The sequence below is a fragment of the Chrysemys picta genome, chromosome 7, assembly GCF_011386835.1.
Source record: "Chrysemys picta bellii isolate R12L10 chromosome 7, ASM1138683v2, whole genome shotgun sequence".
NCBI classification, from domain to species: Eukaryota; Metazoa; Chordata; order Testudines; family Emydidae; genus Chrysemys; species Chrysemys picta.
Genome location: NC_088797.1, coordinates 35,610,123 through 35,627,275, shown reverse-complemented (window position 1 = coordinate 35,627,275; position 17,153 = coordinate 35,610,123). Strand labels below are relative to the sequence as shown.

At 44.5% G+C, this 17,153-nt stretch overlaps 1 protein-coding gene across 10 annotated transcripts in view; it reads right to left on the bottom strand.

Moving 5' to 3' along the window:
* The window catches only part of WNT7A (Wnt family member 7A), a 130,423-nt gene that overhangs the window by 75,938 nt on the left and 37,332 nt on the right, over positions 1–17,153 (bottom strand). The window lies entirely within an intron of this gene.

Genomic DNA, 17,153 nt, shown 5'->3' with positions numbered 1-17,153 from the left:
TGGAGAGGTGGCGGGGCCACCCATGCACCTGCTCACAATGCCACTCAAATTTAGCTCAGCTACCCTACCATCTGGCATCCCCGTGTACCAGGTTGCAATGCCACTCAAATGTAGGGGGTGGCCAGGCAGATAACCTGGCCCCCAGCTTTAGCAAAATTCTGGTTGCAACCCAGCTCAAACATTGCTGGAGCTGGGCCTGCTTTCCAGAATGTTGGGAGGTCAGGGGCCCATATAATCCATTGCCTGTGTCCCTCAGTGTCCGGACTCTGGCATTCAGAATGTCAGGACCAATACTGGGGACTTAGACCAGTTTTAGATTTTGAAATGCAGAATTTACAAACCATTTGAAAACTCCGTTGAGAATCTCAAGTAGGGTTGCCAACCCTCCAGGATTGTCCGGGAGTCTCCAGGAATTAAAGATTAATCTTTAATTAAAGATTATGTCATGTGATCAAAGCTCCAGGAATACCTCCAGCCAAAACTGGGAACACTAGAAGTGAGCTCAAAACACAATCTTGAGCATGCTGAGAGAGGCCCTGTGAGATTTTTGTGCCCCCTGGGTGGAGAATCTGCAGTCCTTCCAACTGTCACCCTAATGGTGTTCCTAAGAGAAAGCCCTGCCAAGCTAGACAGTGACCCTGTGGTTTCAAGGGGTTAATTCCCAGACAGAGGGTAGCATTGGCACAGGGAAGCACATCCAGCTGAAAGCTAATTAGGCACAACTGACCTTAGTAACTGATCGTCTCAGTGCCTTAGAGGAGTTACGTTACTCCCCAGGGGAAGAGATAGACAGGGGACTGAGCTGAACAGAAGTCAGGATGAAAGCTCTTGGGAAAGCTAAGAGTTGTCTTGTTTAGTTTCTGTGTTTTTGGAGTTTGCTGACTGTTAAGCTGCTTGGAAGGAAAGCAGCCAGAGACTTCTGCCAAGTTTGCATCCAAAGAAGTGGGCTGTAGTCCACGAAAGCTTATGCTCTAATAAATTTGTTAGTCTCTAAGGTGCCACAAGTACTCCTGTTCTTCTTTCTGCCAAGTTTGTACCATCTTGGTTAAACTCCAGATCTTGGAGAGTGTTGTTCATATTAAACATGAGCACCCAGCTACCTCTCTGATGCAATTTTAGCTTGCCACACGTGTGCTGACTTTTGGTTTTGAGTGTGAACCAAGTACAACTCAGATGTTCCCACATGAAACCAGGGGGTATTGGTCAAGTTTCTCTTTGAATTTTGGGTTCACTCAAACACTTGACTCCAAGTGGAAATCAAAGGGTGCAACCAAAAGAAAAGGTCTACATGAACCCCTGCAAACCCAAACTGCTGGCCTCTGCACAGTTCTATTACTATTGGTTAATGGAGAGTTTCTTCTAGGTACTTTGTGTGCTTTGGGTTTTGGATGGTATGGATTCTCCACAAGTGAGGAAATGTAAAAAGAGAGACCCACATGATTATCCTCTGAGTACTGTATGGACCTGCCATTCTAATGCACCTTGAATAATGTTGATGAGACTCCAAAAAGAGACTGCAGTGCAGCCTAGTAACCGAGACACCTAACAACACAAAAAAAACCCAAGAGTAACGTTTTCAGAAGAGTTTACGTTTCTCTGTAAGTGACTTAGGAACCTAGGTGACAGCAGGGCCAGCTCTAGGTTTTTTGCCGCCCCAAGCAAAAAACAACAACAAAACCTCTGGGAGCGCAACTGCCGAAGCAAAAAAAAAAAAAAGGTGTCAGGTATGCCGCCCCTGAAATTGTGCCGCCCCAAGCACGTGCTTGGTTTGCTGGTGCCTAGAGCCAGCCCTGAGTGACAGAGGCACTTTTGAAATTGTTACTCTTGCCTTTTTTGTGTATGGGGCTAGCTGCACTACTGACCCTTTTCACAGTCTGAGTACACGGCACCCCCACAGGTGCCAGGCCTTGGGCCTTTTCCTCTCCGGGGGTGGAGTTCTGCAATTCATTCACGCTTAGACCAAGACCTGGTTTACAAACCCTGGGTACCAACCATGACTACTTCAGCTTGTCCAGCAGGGGTCTGGACCCTGGGCTGTGACTAGTGGTTAATACACAGGGACCACACAGCCTTTTCAGACAGTATTGATTAATATTTACAGTAGGAATGCAGCATCCAGAGACATGGGTTAAAAATAGCACAGGGAGGCCTAACAGCATGCGTCTTACTAAACCTTTTAGCTGCTCCTGGCCTAGATGCTTAAGCCTTGCTTAGAGAGAGTGGGCCTACCCGCCTATATCTCCAGTCTGACATGCTGACCACTTTCTCCTACCCCTTCTTTTCTAGGCCCCTGCTCCTGTAATGGTTTATTGTTCCCTTTGATCTCTCTCGTCCCATAAAGCCTGGCCATTGTGTTTGAGTGTGTCTATGGATACTCCTTATCTGGGCCAATGTTTTACCTTTCCTGCTTCGTTTCTTTAGCAGTCCCTTTTAATATTACCCCATAGCAAGCAACCCATCATAAACAGCCACACAGAGGCTTGTACCATATTCATAAAAAAAAAAAAAACCCAGCTCATCACAATATGCACTTAGGCATTTGCTATTTTTGTCTTTAACACTGACATTTCCTTTGCACATTTATAACTGGATGTGGAGGTGAAAAGATGATAATTGTTGCTAGATGAAGGTCTTGAGCACAGTGGACCTGATCCAGAAAATATTTGACGTGGCCTTGAGTGGTGCAAGAACCAGAAAGCTAGAGATGCTGGCTTGTGTAGAGGAGAGTTTGTTGTGCCTAGGGAATATATAGGGGATGGAGGAGCAAATAATGTAGAAAAAGTGAACAATGGGGAGAACAACCTCACAGTGAGGAAACACAGCCATGCCACAGGCTGTGACTACGCTATGAAAATGGGTGTCAAACATGGCTCCTTTAACCCCATTCAACTGGTGTTGAAAACAGTAGTCCTGCTAGTGTGGACATGGTCAGCCCTGTTAAACACCCATAGTGGTAAACCATGCTAGATACAAGAGGTTAATCAGACTTTGTTACAATCTATGTTGAACTCAGTTGACTGTTCCCACAACATTCGGAATCCCATTTGAGGAAAGAATGAGGCAGAGCTGTGCTTGATACCAGTAGTCAAACAAAGCTCACCTTGCTACCATAGACAATGTCAATGTGCGCATGGTGAAGTGCAAAGCAGACAGTGTGTATAGACAGATGGGCGGGGGGAAAGAAACACAGGGGAAGGGGAAATTGTCTATTTGCTCTCTGTGAGCAGAGAGGAGTCTCAAAAATTGTGCATGGGGCTGGAGTAACATATGGCATTAGGAAAGGGAATGCTACATGTGGAGATCATGGGGAAGCAAACTGTTCATTGCAGGCAGTATGCAGGAAGGGGAAGGGTAGAAACAGTAGAGAATTCATGGAGAGGAAGACACAAAGGGATGGGATTTGCATTGAAAAAGACATTGAGTACTATTTTATGGTATAATATCGACAATATAACTTACTAATATCAATGAGAAACTTAATTAATAAATGACAGTTACTGAAATTGAAAAAATAAATGTTCGTTCTCTGAAAGGAATCTTTCTTCCCTCGCCTCCGAGTGTGACACTTCAGGTACAGTTTTACAACACTAGTTTCATAACATGACTAGATAGATACAAGGACCTAGCAAGATCACAATGATGGGATTGTGAGCCAGGTGTACAGGGCATGTGGGCATGGCAAGTGATGTATGTAAAGTCCCACAACTTTTTCCCCCAACTTCAGCCTGGCCTATCTTATAACCTAACAACTGTTCTTAAATCAGCAGTGAAGCATAAGGAGGGGAAAGTACTGTACTGGATTTGATTTGTCTTCCAACCAAGATTGTTGTTTGAGTAATCTTTGCTAGTAGCAAATAACTTTAATTGCTAACTGTGAACCCCGGCATTGCAGAAAACAGGATTCCACGGTCCTACAAATAACTTCCTACCACCTCACGAGGGCAGGAAATTCTCTCTATTTACATAAGTGGAGGTGTGTTTTATCTCATGAAGTAAGGCGAAAGAACTTGCATTCAGTATTTTCTTTAAAACTATATAAACAGTGCTAATCTATCAAAACATGTGTTTTCCTGGAAAACGCCTGACTAAGTTAAAATGCCAATTTGTGTTTATGGGAAGTGTTACTTAATGCACAGCTGTTTACCATGGGGTCAGTTAACCTCTTCAAGATGATTCGTACTGCCCTCCAGATATAAATTTCCAAACAGCAATTGTGGAGTAAATAAATAAAAGGTATCACAAACATAACTGTAAACTGCAGCGGTATAATGGCATAGAAGAAAATTAATCAAGTTCTAACATGACCTTTGTATGACTGAGAAAATATAAAGGTTACCATGTCAGATAGAGGTAGGGTGACCAGACAGCAAGTGTGAAAAATTGGGACAGCAGATGGGAGGATGCCCTGAATATCAGGACTAGTTCTATAAAATCGGGACATCTGGTCACCCTAGATAGAGGCAAACTAGTATTAAGGCACAAAGGGTTCAATTTTATTTAGCTTTTTAGGAATGTTGAGACAGATCCTTAGTTGGTGTAAATTTGTGTAACCCCATTGGCTTCAACAGAGCTCTGCTGATTTGCACCAGCTGAGGATCTAGCACCGTGTGAATTTGTGAAAGGTGCTACATTAAGAATACTGGAGTGAAGTTCTTTATCCACAGCACAGGTACAGCCCTACCTGAGGAGACCACATTTTTTTTGTCTCCAGAGCCTTGTCAATGGTATGGATGTAGAAGCGAGCTGCGGATGCTCAGTATCTTGTAGCATCAATCACTTGGTTCTTGGGCCTGTTTGCTCAGAGAGCCAACAACAGTGCCAATTTCTGTGGAGGCTTTTGTGTGTGCTTACAATTGGTCGGAGGCCACCAAACAGCCATGGAGGGTAAACAAAAGATTTGATCACTGTTCATCCTGCTTTGAACTGAATCTGTGACTGCGAGACGAAAGCATGGTTAGCTCATGTGAGTTCAAAAGTTGCTTTCTGTGAAAGTTCTCTAACGTGCAGTTTGTGTGAATGCTCTTGCCATCAAACTGATTTGCCAGACTGTTCACACAAAGCAAATGCAACAGACGCAAGCCCAGGCCCAGCAAACTCTTCCTTTCACTAGAGTGAAGTATTAATGGAAAACGTTCTGAGCTATTTGGCCATGCTCTCTAACGGATGCACATGCAAACACCTTATCTAAACTTAGGTTTTTGTGCAATGATCATAATGTGGCCCAAGGCATTCAGAATCAACTGAAAGGTATTACCATTAAATTTGCATTACCACTGAATTTTACCCTACCCCAGAGAGGACAAAGACTGAATGGACGCACAGATTGAACTGCTGTGTCTCCGTGACACTTTGTCAGGGCAGTTCTATTGCAAAGCTTGCACTGCTGCTGTCTAGACCTGGTTGAAAAATTTCTTATTTAGAAAACTTTTTTTTATTAACTTTTTTTCTAGAAAATGTCACAGTTCAGGGCTGTATTTCCCCTCAGTGATCCAGACACCCACTCTCACCCTTCCGGCTCCCCAGCTGTTGCCTTTCTTGGGTGGAGACCCACATCTCACATCTTCTGACAGGCTGCACAGCTTCAGTGTGTCATTCCCAGCAAAGCCAGTCTGCCTAAATAGAACTGCTTGCTTTCTTGTCAGCAACTGATAACAGAGTGGTTGCTACAGCTATACATTATCACTCAGCTCTTTCTAAGTAAGCCTACTTTATTCTGAAGGTTTAAAAGCATTACAGAAAAGACATTAAAAACAATGAAAGAACCTACATGCAATCTTATTGGGCATCACCACAACCCTAGTAGTTTCTTTGAGGTCACAAGTTCATCAGAGCTCCAACTCAGAACAAGCACATAGTCTTATGAGGCCTCAGTAGGCCAACTCCTCCCAATCCTTCTGTAAGGATTGGAGCCTTCTGTGGATCAGGGTTCTGTCCCTTTGCAGGATCAGGAAGAAGGCCCTGAGTCACATTAAAGCCCAGGCATTAAAGCCAAGTCTTTTCTTTGTCTGGACTTTGGAGGATCTAGTTTGAACTAGCATATGCAAATCTCCCCAGAGGAGTGACTTCAAAGGAAGATGATGGAGGAAGTACATTAGCATCCGCCCCCCCACGCCCTAGTAGAGAAGGTATATGCAATGCCACAACAACACATACACAACTGCACTTTTAATACAAGGTACCCCAAAGGCATTCACCCTAACTCATTAAAGTTTGTTAATTCCATAAGGTTTGTTTAGGATATTACAAAATAGTGTCAATCTGTCACATTTCCCCCCACAGAAGTGGGTGCAACTAGGATGCTGACTGGCACCCATGGGGAACACATTGACTTATTCCCTGGACAGGTTTATTCCCTGCATGGACATTTTGCCATTACGTTTCACAATTTCATATATCTCCTGTTCAGATACCAAATCTCCTGCCAGCATATTTCCTTTGGAAATCTGTATGGAGTTATTTGACAATGATCCTACGTAAATTCTCTCTTTGGAATCTATGGGACTGAGCTTTCACATGCCCATTCTTACTCTTGTTACCCCAGAACATCTGGGTTTAAACTTAAAACCTGATTCTCCCACTTCCACCTCCCATGTGGTTTTAGAGAGTGTGTGTGGTATCCCATGGTTCACCAAGGAGTCCATTGCCTCAGGTCTGGATTAAGGTTCCCCAGCCCCTGAGAATATTACAAGCAGCTATTCTTTGGACCAAAGGGAGAAATCTGCCAGGTCTTCCTCCCTGTATAGTGGCTCTCAACCATGCACTGCTTTTAACAGCAAAAGAGTCAAGCCACGGACAGTCTTCACGCCCCCAGCCAGATTCTGCCCCACCTCCCCTAAGTTTCAGGGTCTGGGGACTCCAGCTGCTGACTTCACCTCCGTTTCTCTGGAGAGAGAGGGGAAAATATTGCTGCCCCATCGGGGAGGCCTTTTGTTCCCCACACCCCGAGTAAAGATGAGCAGAATTCCCTCTCCCACCTAGCTCAGGATCCTTTGTTTTTGCAGCCCATCAGGCAAGCAGACTGTGGGAGATTTGCACCCCCTTCCTTCCTGGCTTTAGTTACCTTTGTCATCTCCCAAGCAGATGTCTGACTCTCTACTGGGGCATTTCCCATCCTGAGGTGGGTGTTATAGATTTGACAGTGCACCACAGCTGCCTCAGTGTCCCTATTTTGGCTGGAGATACTGCCAGCATCATGCTCCACTGCCCTCTGGCTCCCTGGAAGGGTTGGCAGAGAGCTTAATTGTCTGATCTGGGCTTTAGGGCCCAGCACGTTTCCCTTTGAAGTTAGTGGGTCTGGTCCCTTCTCTGGAGCAGACAGTGATCTCATCTCTTCTCTCCTCAGGCAGTTGTCTGCTTTAGCTGGGGATGTAACCTGAATCCTCTTGGACACTTCCTGAGGGAATGTCTGTCTGTCTGTCACACACACACACACACACACACACACACACACACACACACACACACACACACACACACACACACACACACACACGCTAGTCTATTTGCATTTTTGCTCTCACTCCTTCCTGCCTGTCTGAGGCTAACTGAGGGAGCCTCATTTAGCCTTTCTCTTTTTAATGATGTGTAACATCATTTCACAGAAGCAAAGAATACAGAATATCTGACAACACCCCTACCCCCAGCACCCCAGCCCTTCCTGTGTCTGTATTGAGAGCTGTGCTGTAGGTTGAGTGAGGGCTTTTACACCAGGAACCTGAACCCGCATTTCATGCCTTGGGACCATTTGATGGGGTTTCACTACACAGGGTTTAACTGTCGTCTTAGCAGGCCCAGTATCTCTCCATCCTGTGATTGTCTCCCCATTAACCACCCCCTTCTACTCCCACTGGCCATCGGCTGGATCTGCACCTGGAGGGTGCAGTATGACATGTACGCAGTGCGGGGGGCAAAGGGGGGAAACATTATATGGCATTAGCCAAATGGCTTTGTGACTCCCTCCCTCTGGAGGTTCAGTCACACAGTTAACTCTGTGAGGGGAGGTGCAGCTGGCCTTTCCAGCACTTCATGGGGACTCAGCAAAGTGACCCTGCTGGCCACGTCTGGCACACCCCTTCTCCCCACTTTCCCAGGGCTTCATGGAGGTGGTTTCCCAGTCACTGGGTGTGACTCTCGGCTTGGGCCCGATTCTTGTCCTCTAATCCCATTCCTTCCCTATTAGGTTTTCTATCAAACCCAGGACAACAATCCTCATGCTGGTCTTCCAGGTCTCCAGCTATCATAACAAACATCTCTAGGATTTTTGTTTATTAACCATGCTTTCAGGTCCAAGCGGAAGAGTTTATAGAATTCTTCTATCCCCATTAACCCATAGACCTCTTTGATCGTAGAAACCCCCCAACCAGTTCCCCATTTCCTTACATAACCCCTAATTTGAGTTGAAACCTCAACCTAGGTCATATCTCCTTTTTTCTGAACTCCCCCAAAAAGTCGCCTGTACACTTCAAGGAACAGTTTAAACATGTTTACAATGATCATAATCTTTATAATCCTCCCTTCCCATTAGGATGAAAACATCCGAGGCCTTTGTCTCAGACTGTAGTGGAGCCAGATACCTTACCATGTCCCTTTTCCCCACCATGTTCAAGTCACACCCCATTTCAAAAACATGCAGGAACACATCCATGTCATCCCCTCCCTAAAGCAAAGGAGAAATTTGGAGTCTACACCACCTACCAGGACAGGGACCTGGGGACTGGTTCCACCTCCTGGACTATGGTTCTGCTTGTGCAATTTCTCCATCTCAATCTGATATTGATGGTCCCTGTCCTTTTCTCTCTACTTATGCTGACGCTCCTTCTCCTTCTCTTCTCTCTCATGCTGGCATTGGCGTTCCTTGTGTGCTGGCATTCCTTGCACTGGTGCTGGTTTCCTTCACTTCTCTCTCATGCTGGCGCTGGCACTCCTGGTGGTTGCAGCGGTGTACTTGGTTTTGATGGAACATAGCTGCTACCTCTGTCCGCTTCTTCCCTGCTTCCCTTCAGACATTGGCGCCAAGATTCTCCCCATCAGTGGCCCCTCTGTAAGCAGACTGGAGGTTCTTTGCAAATCCAGACCATCATTTCTCAGCTGGTGACTAGAACAAAGTAACTCAGCTAACTGTGGTTTGGTTCTGTCTTCTGACTGACCTCCCTTTGTCCACATAAATCAATCAGTTGAATTTTCTTCAGCTGCTCATCATTCATTTCCCCCATCTCTCTTTTTGTTTTTCCTTTTCTGAAAAGACTATTGAAATTTTTTTCTCTGTGTACTTCTACAGGACTCAAGCAATTTACGTTGTTACAGATCCCACAAACACTGCTGCCATATGTCACAGTTCAGGGCAACTGCACCTGTATTTCCCCTCAGTGGTCCAGCAAGGACACCTGTTCTCAGGCTTCCAGTTCCCCAGCTGTTGCCTTCCTTGGGTGGAGATCCACATCTCACCCCTTTGACTAGAATATGTCCAGGCTGCACAGCTCCCTGCCTTCCCTGGGTATTTCCCAGCAAAGACAGTCTGCCTATATAGATCTGCTTGCTTTCTTGTCAGAGACTGAGAAGTGATTGCTACAGATATAAGTTACCACTCAGCTCTTTCTAAGTAAGCCTTTATTCTGAAGGTTTAAAAGCATTACAGAGAAGACATATTAAAAACAATGTGCAAGTATGTGCAAATCTCCTTGGGGAACTGGGGGAGGGGTGGCTTCAAAGGCTGATGATGGAGGAAGTACATTAGCATCCCCGCTCCCTACTAGAAAAGGTACATGCAATGCCACAACAACATATATATTATTGCATTTTTAACACGATGTACCCCAAAGGTACTAACCTAAATCTTATGGAATTAACCCTAATTCAACAAGGTTTGTTCGGGATATTGTCCATCTCTGACAAATGTATCCATATTTGATTTTTTTTTTCAATATTTTCTTTTGATATTTTTCTTCTTTTTTTGTTTTTCCTCTTTTTTTCCATCTTTTTCTTTTCCCAGTTGTTGTTGAAAATTCTTTCCCCAGCCATCACTTAAAAAAAAAATCCAAATCAGGCAAAGAAAGAAAGCAATATTTTTTAAAACAAGAATCACTTTCAAATAATGTCATAAATTTATTTCTCCATTTTCTGACCAGCCTTCTGCTGCCCATAGAAACACATAATCATAGGAAAACAGGGCTGGAAGAGCTCTCCAGAGGTCATCTAGGCCATCCGGCTGGACCAAGCATACCTAGACCATCCCTGCCAGATGTTTGTCTAACCTGTTCTTAAAAGCCTCCAATGGCGCGGATTCCACAACCTCTCTAGGCAACCTGTTCGAATACTTAATTACTCTTAGAGTTAGGTTACATATTAGATAAAACTTTCTAAATCTCCCTAATCAAATGTCAGAATGACAAACAGAGACATCTGTCACCTGCCCCCAGGCACACACACACTTTTCCTGGGTTGGTGCTGTTGCCACCCTCCGGGCCATGGAGACCCATGCTGGAGCTGTGCTGTAGGGAGAGTTAGTCTCCCTGGCTGCCTCTCTGGAATCCTTCCTTACTCCTAAATTCACTGGAGGGGAGTTTCTGCAACTTTTTTTTTTAATGAACAATTTTTAAAATGCTGATTTTCCCCTCCCCCCGCCCAACTCCCCCAAATGCAGGAAACATGGGCCAGATGCTGGCCCCTGCTGCAGGTGCTTTCTGTTTGGTGGTACAAGGCCAGCGTGGCTGGCTAGCCACCCAAGGATTCCCTGGCATAGGGCCAGCATAGCTAGATTTGCACCACTCCAGCCTGACCCTCCTTGAGGTTAGGTGGATCCAGTGTGCCCGCATGTGCTCCCAATCCCCAGCTGCCAGAAAGGCCTCGGAAACGACTCTCGCTTAGACCTTGGACTGAACTGGCCCCAGGATTGCGGGGGAGGGCATAAAGAGGACACACAGTGACCTTTTGCCTCCACCCCTCATGTCCTGAGATGGATTAAATGGTGTCCTTTAATGAACTAGAACCCAAAGCTCTATAACAGGGACCATCACTTGATCCCAGAAATCAATTTGCCTGAAGGGAGGAAGATGTAAATGCACTTAGTGACAACTGTCTCCAATTCAAAATTGGTTGTTGAGTTCTTATTGTGTATATGTGAAGGTGCAAGACAAGCAGGGACACCTGTCCCCTCCCCACACACCCCTCACCACCTGTGCTGGTTCCACCCACCAGGTTCTGGAGGTGGTGGTGAGGTGGCACTGAAGCTACCATCCTCCACCTGAAAGTGCTGCTGCTGCTGCTTTCTCTGGGGTCTGGGGCAAATGGCTTTCCAAAGCCTGTAGCAGTGCCCCCTGCTGGAAAGGAGGAATGAGGGGTTGCTACTGAGCACAGGAAGACACCGAAGTGTCCTATTTTAAGTCTCCAAATTTCCAGGGAAGACTGTTAGAAAAACAGGACCTAATAAAATATTACAAACAAATATCCAGCAACCAAGTGAATGCTGCCCAGCAATCTGAGCAGAGTGGACAAGGACTGAAAGGGCACAGGGCCTAAACCACTCCTACAGCCTTGCTGATCAGAAGTGAGGCAGGTTGGCAAGGGGCGGTGTGGGGAAGTTTGCACTACCACTGTCCAGGCTGTACCTGGCCTGTAGATTAGCATGGGACCTGAGTCTCCAGGTCTGTTAAGCAAGCAGCACTGAATTAAAACAACTTTTATTTTAAAACCATTACATTGGCCTGTGTGTCTTGCCATTTTTTTGCTACCCTCCAGCCATGTTCTTCTGTCCATTTAAGAAATAGTAATCCAACCCCACCGCAGGTGGCACTAGAAAGAAACTGCTTCGCAGAAGAAGCACAGAAGCATATGTTACTTCAGTGCTATAATAAAGCACTTTATCTTCTAATATCATTGTACTTCACAGACCAAGGCCCATGGAGGCAGCTCACACATACGTATTAGGCACAGTCTTTGGGTGACTAGCATCCTAAATATATTCACTACAGAATTAGACTCCATGCCACTATTTGTGTCCTTATAAATGTGAATATTTCTTTAAACATAGTGAGGATGTGGGGGGAGAAAAGTCAAAAAAACGTTTCCCAAACAACATTTGTAATCGTACCACTCCTCCCATCAGTCATCAGGCTAATATTAAACTGGCAGCACGCTTCCTGTTTCAGTGTAGTGACTTTTCAGAGGCAAAGTGCACTATTGTTTTCCTGGCATTGATAAACAGGCTGTGGGTTTTCTCACTCTTACTGCTGATTACTTACTCTCATAATTTAGACATGAGGAAAAATGAATACTAGCTTCTAGTTCATCACTTTTTAGCTCTAGCTTCTATAGTACACATAGGAAAGCCCTAAAAACAAAAATCTCATAGTAAAGGAAACTGATCTGTTCCAACAGATGTTACATTTTCTTCTAGTGACAGCACTAGTCACAGCTGAGTCAAAGTTGGGAAGCAGGGGTGTTTTACACCTTTAAAAATGTTTTGGGGTTTTAGTTGAAAAATATTAAAGCCTTTCCCCCTAGGTCATAAATAAAATGATAACCACTCAGAGGAAAAAGACCAAGATGTCATTGTGGGCAGCTTGGAAAATATCTACTCAATATGCAACCAAAAAAGGAAATATAATGTATGTTTGTTTGTTTTTATACACACACACACTCACTCACTCTTTTCTTTTTTGGACTGTTGCTGTGGATTGAATTGAATGAACTATAGAATAAGTCTGAATATTATGTCAATGATACACCCTCATCACATGGAATACTATATTGAGTTCTGATCACTCCCTCGTAAAATGATTTAGGGAAAGTCGGAGTCCAAAGACAGGCAATGAAAATTATTCTTGACATGGAGAGACTTTGTGTGAGGAGAGACCGAAATGATCAGGACTGCTTAATTTAGGAGGGAGACATGACAGAGGTATATAAAATAATGACTAGCCTAGAGACGGTCAAATGGAAGGTCCTTCTTTACTCTCAAACTCAATGAAATTGAAAAGCATCCATATAAAATTGGTACAAGGAAATGCGTGTGTGGGTTGTTGTTTTTTAACACAACACATAATTAGCCTGTAGAACTCATTGCCACTAGGCCTGATAGAATTTAGTTGGATTCAGAAAAGGACTAGACACTCGTATGCATAATGAGAGCATCCACAGTTAGGCTAAAATATATAAAGGATATAAACATTCATGCTTCAGGGCATAAGCCAACACTAACCACTTGGGGTTAGGAAGAAATATTCCCTATGATCAGCTACTGTGCAATTGCCCATTATGGGGGCTTACACCTTTCTCTGAAGCATCTGATATTGATCACTCTGAGACTGGATACTGGAGTGGATGGACAACTGTTCTGATTGAGTATTTCACTGTAAATAATGTACGTAGTTAACTACACAGCAGTAGATTTTAGAGTGTTAAATTGGTGGAGGTTTGTGTTCAGAACTGTCTGTGGTTATGAAATTTAAGCACTCACAACCAGAGTGAGAAAGAAGTGCCTGAGAAGCACCCAGTCCAGACTTTCCCATCCTCTCTCCCAAATTCATATGTATTCTGGGAAGTCTATATCTGCTTATACTTTTCATAACTATCTTAAACTTGTGTGTTTCTGGCAGATGTTGAGCTTGTTTCTAAATACTGCAGGGAAAGCATTTATTTAAAACACATCACTATGAGCCTGATACTGCATTCCATGGGTGCAAAATGTGTGATTTTTTTACCTTTGTGTCTGCACGTAGAGAGGAGAGGATGCTGCACATCAAAGCAAAATAATGTTACCAAAAAGCAGCGTAAGAAATTGTTTGCCACTGCTTTGCGTCTTTCTAGTTCTGGCTTATTTGACAAATGGTGTTAGTGCAAATTTGACAGTGATCTTTTCTGATCAGGTGCAATACAGAGAATGAGTGATACAAGATATTTTACACTACATTTTTTTAACCAAGTAAGTAACTCGGTCAGGCCAAGTCTACACAAGGCAATTTTAGCAAAAGTGCTGTCATCAGGTTAGCCATACTGATGGGAGCCTTAATGTAGTGAAGGCTCTGGCAGCAACCAGTGTTTAAAATATCATCAGCAGATTTAATTCACCCAGTGGTGAAAACACTGAAAGGCACTGGTGTCTTGTCTATATAAGCATAGGTGCCAACTCCATGGGTGCTCCAGGGCTGGAAGATGCACTGGCAGTAAGCTCCCCCACTCCCCTCCAGGGCCTCCCATCTGCTGGCGGCCCCATCGATCAACTCTTCCCCCTCCCTCCCAATGCCTCCCACCCACAGCGATTAGCGTGACCAGATGTCCCAATTTTATAGGGACAGTCCCGATATTCGGGGTTGTCTTATATAGGCACCTATTACCCCCCACCCCGTCCCAATTTTTCACACATGCTGTCTGGTCACCCTAGCCACAACGATCTGGTGTTCCGCGGCGTGCAGGAGGTGCTGGGAGGGGCAGGGGGAGGAACGGGGATGGGGTGCGCTTGGGGGAGAGGGCGGAACTGGGTGGGAAGGGGGGGGCAGGGTGGAGCAGGGGTTGAGCATCCCCAGGGCCTGGAGGAAGCTGGCACCTGTGAACATTAGGGCTCCCACCAATAGCGGCAAGGCTGGGAATATTTTGCTAAAATTCCCCTGTTGTAGCTAAGACCACAGTGACCTGGAGGGTGTAAACGGGGAGCTTGATCCATCAATGGAAGTTTTGCTATTGTCTGCAGTGGGAGCGGAGTCAGGCCCATGACTTGTCTGCCCACACAATGTGGCTAATGCTTGATTGGTAACAATGCTTACCAATCAGCCTTGTTGGTGGCCTGGCCCTCTTGTTTTTGTTTTTTGTATTTTAGAGAGAAGCCCGTAAACAAACATAGCTGAGTAACCAGTCTGGCTGCTGCTCCTTCCTTCTAGCTCTGGGCAGGAGGACATCTCTGGGTGCGTTGCCAGACTTGCTGCTGGTCCTATTCTGTGTGTGTCCCCTGGACACTCTAGCTCCTGCTGAAGCATTATGGGGCCACTGCCCAGATATCCCGAGCCTGCACTGATACAAACATACTTAGCCAGAGGGTAGATGCAGACACACACATGATTGTGTTGTGGAGCAAAAAACGCTGATGTGTGAACATGACTCAGCCACATTTGTTCTAACCAGGTCAGATAGTAAACTAGTTATAAAACCACTGCTGGCCCTGTAGTGAACATAGGGCCTTAAGATTCAAGTGTGGTGGACTTTCAAAGTGCTGATTGTTACTTTACAGCTTGGAGTTGGAAGAGAAAATGATGGTTTGGAGTTCACCTTATCAGAGACTATCATGCACACTCAGGAATGCCGTAGCTCAATTGCCTTGCTTAGCCAAAAGCTAAATAGTTTCAAAAGTTTATTTCCTGGCTTTATGGCAACTCTGTCTTTTTCTTTATTTTCACTATATGTGTGGTGTGCTAAAAATAGTTTTGGAAGCAGTTACTGTTGCATAGTGTGTAACAATTACAAGCTTCAATCCTATCAGTTTGGAATTGAAGGGTGCCTCTTTGGCCAGATCACTTTTTATGCTCTTCCAAATTTTTTTTCTTTTTCTCTTTTTGTGCTAAAGTGTTTCTAACAGTTCAGGAGAGTTGACAGTTCACGTTGTTACCTTGAAAGGGCAGTTATCACATTTAATCCACCCTCCAAGGTTTTTCCTCAGGATAATTATTGTTTCGGTGATTCATCTTGCAGTCCCTGCCCTTCCTTATTCGCACAAAATATCCTCCTCCCTGCAATATTTCTGGGTCAGGCTTATGCCATGCATGTGATTTCCTCTTGGGCATGCAAACAAAAAAAAGAGTGAGTGGGTTAAAGGTCAGACTTCCCCAGGTTGGCCTACCTAACTGCAGCACATATGTCATTCCAAGTGTTGCTAGTGGGATATTCTCAGATCGGTGAATATTTGCAGGTCTGCAGTAGAGTATCCTGCTTTGAACAGGGGGTTGGACTAGATGACCTCCTGAGGTCTCTTCCAACCCTAATCTTCTATGATTCTATGATTTGTGTGAGGTGGAGTTCATTTTTTGTCTTGCTGGGAGGTGGGGGAAATAGTGCTTCTGTTGTTGTGCTGGAAAATTTCACTGCTTCTGTCCTCAGTGGAAAACAGTTATCACCAGCACATCCTGACATGTAATTTGCCTCATTAATTACTGTCTAACATTGGCTTAGTGCTTATGGTGCATTTCTAAGGTACTTCAAGAGGGCTGTGGTTCTTTAAGGAAACATAATTCACAGATGGAAAACAAAACCCAAAACCTGGAAGTTTCTGGCACAAACTGAGTCAAGTTTTACAGTATATGAAAAAATACAATCTGAACGGGGCTTAAAACCAGTTTGAAAGTGCCCATGGGGAGGCAGTGCTTCCAGCGGGTAGGACACAGGATTGCAAGACAGGAGCCCTGGGGTTTTGTTGCAGTCTCTGACTCACTCTGCACCATCTCTCTTCTGCAGTGTAATGCGCGTTATCTTTGGATGGCAAGTTCTGCATCTTGGCAAATACAACATACTGCAATATAGTTTGGTAGAGTGTACAATGGATGTTTCTTCATAGGATAAAGAGTCAGCAGAAACTTCGTGACTCAGACAAGGAAGCAATTCTGCTCACTTAGGAAACTGACAAAGCCTTCAGGCTTGCCTAGATGTCAAGTTACTGTGCTCCAAGCTAGGGTGTGATTCTACAGTTCACCGCTTGCCCTGCTGTCACATCCTGTGTGGACCGTGCTACAATGCAGTAAGATTGCTGCACTGTAGATTCACACCCTGGCTTGTAGCACAGTAATTTGCTATGCAGACAAGCTGTAGACTTTAAGAAAACCAGCCTTTTGAAAGTTTAAGTGATTAGTTTTCCCATCTGATAACCCAAGACAGAGAACTCTGAACTCCACCCATATAGTAAATTAGAAGAATTCAATGAGCTTTGTTACCCTTTTCATACATGACATTACAAAATCCACCAGACTATGTTATGTATAGAAAACAATATATTTTTGTTCAAATAACAGGGAGCACAGAGTTAACAAAACTAACCAGCAAAGGTATTGTATTACTCATGTATCATGAAAATCTAAGTTATTTAAATATTTATTGCAGCTATCAACCCTTCTGCTGAAAAGAGATAACTTGTGTGGTTTATTTTCTCTCCTGCAAACTGCAGAGGTTAAAAGAACAAA